A 2,388-nucleotide genomic window follows, 5' to 3' on the forward strand; every position below is an offset into this window, starting at 1 on the left:
ACGTTTCGAGCAACGCTCTTCAACAGAAAGAAATAAGGAGAAAAACAAGGAGAAAAAAATTTAAATGTAGTGGTCAGCGATCTATCATGGCGATAATATAGTGCTGCTGATCCCAAAAGACGGTGCGAGTGCAAACATATGTATAGAGAATGGCGAGTGTGAATGCGTAAGTGTGTGTGGGGGGGTGCTTTTTCACGTGATGAGTGCATGTGTGTGTGTGTGTGACCAAACAGTGTGTATGTGGATGGCGTATGTATGTGAACGAAGGTTATCTTTCGCAATATATATTGCATTAGCCTGTTGCGTGCGTGTCTATGTATTTATATATATATATATATATATATATATATATATATATATATATATTTATATAGCCTGTGTTCAGGTATTATGTGCTTGTGTGACTGTGGGAGTGTGCATGAGGGTGTTTTGTGTGTGTACTGAGTTAAACAGTATGTGTGGCTGCTCAAAAATTGGTAGTTGTGGTGACGCTTTTGAAGATTGTGTATGGGTGTGTGGTGTGACTGCTGGGAAGTGGTCAGTCTTAGTGTGCGTGAAGTGGTGTTGGTGTGGTGAAGTGTGGTATCAATGAAGAGAGGAGGCAGGATTCATCCGAAGAGAGGAGATAGGTTTCAGATGAAGAGCGGAAGGGAGTTGAGCCCATGTCACCCAAAAGGAGTGAAGAGAGAAGACCAATTTCTGTTCACAGTGAGGACGGAAGTCCGGACGGCCTCTGTGCAAAGACAGTCCGAACACATACAGATGTTGTAGCGAATGACCGGCAGAGCGAAAATGGCGCCAGGAAGACGTCTCTTCTAGCTGGCTAACGACACACATTTTGTGTCCGATTGGCAATTATATATTACGATTCCGCATTGCTACTGTTTACATCTTGCTCGGAGATTTAATATAGCTAATAATAATAATAATAATAATAATAATAATAATAATAATAATAATAATAATATTCGTAAACAGAAAAATCAAGTTCAATTCTACATTTAAGACACAGCAATAAGTTAGATGTGTCATTCTTTTTTTACATATATCTTTGTATATCATATTAAGATCATAGCTTACAGTGTTTTGGCTGGGACTCACTTGGTTGTAAATGAACACCCAGCTTGTTTTTAGTAGCAACTATAATTTTTACTGTGGAGGCGTGTGGCTTAGTGGTTAGGGTGTCAGCATCATGATCGTAAGATTGTGGTTTCGATTCCTGGACCGGGTGATGTTTTGTATTCTTGAGCAAAACACTTCATTTCACGTTGCTCCAGTCCACTCAGCTGGCAAAAATGAGTAACGCTGCGATGGACTGGCGTCCCGTCCAGCTGGGGAACACATACGCCATTGAAACCGGGAAACCGGGACCATGAGCCTAGCTAGGCTTTAAAAGGGCGCATTTATTATTTATTATAATTTGTATTATTCAGAGAGGAAGAGGCAGAGAGAAAGAAAGTGAGAGAGGGAAAGGAAGAGAGAGAGAAAATAAGAGAGAGAAAGAAAAAGGAAGGAAGAGAAACAGAGAGAGAGAGGGGGGATGAAGGAAAAGAGAGAGGAAGGAAAGATGAGATTATTGTCATTGGTCTTGGAAATAGCCTTCAGAAGGATATCATAAAAGTGGTTCTTCTGTTCGTTTGATAGCCTCGTCCGCAGGGCATAAGCAGATATAATCGTTGCTGTATTATTCCGCAAGACCACACTGAGTTTAAGTAAACACTCGGATTACCTCTATGACCTTATCAACCCATTTCCCTGCAAGAAGTATGCCCATACCACCTATCTCGTCACTGTTAGCTTCCCAGAATATTTCATACCTATGTGTCTTGCTCGTGAGGAAACTGGCTGAAGTTCCCCTCCGGCTTACTTCTTGAATGCAACACACATCAGCACGCCTTCGTTCAAGCATCTCAACACTCTCACCGAACCTGTCTTTCAAAGTGCCTACATTAACAATACCAACTCTGCGAAACTGGAAAAGGGCGTGGGTAGGAACATGGGAAAGGGAGTTGTTATTACGGATCTGAAAAGGGGGGGACTAATGAGCGATTGACAACAGGCACGATATATCGGTTTTTCCCGCTTTAATTACAATCATTCAATCATGTTGAAATTGCAGAGCATTGTTTTAAATATAAGTGGGTCATTGATTAAAATAAACTGTGAATTGGTTATATCATCATAAGTAGAGAGAAATGAGTAGGATATATATTTGCCCTTACCTCTCCAACACCACCCTCCTCACCAGCACCCATCACCGACCCTATCGCATCACCGACTCCTTCACCTGCACGTCTACCAACATCATATATTGCCTCTTCTGCTCTCTCTGCCAATCTCTGTACATCGGACAAACGGGGAGCCGCCTGGCCTACCGATTCGCGGAAC

This window comes from Octopus bimaculoides, chromosome 6 (genome assembly GCF_001194135.2).
Source record: "Octopus bimaculoides isolate UCB-OBI-ISO-001 chromosome 6, ASM119413v2, whole genome shotgun sequence".
Classification (NCBI taxonomy): domain Eukaryota; kingdom Metazoa; phylum Mollusca; class Cephalopoda; order Octopoda; family Octopodidae; genus Octopus; species Octopus bimaculoides.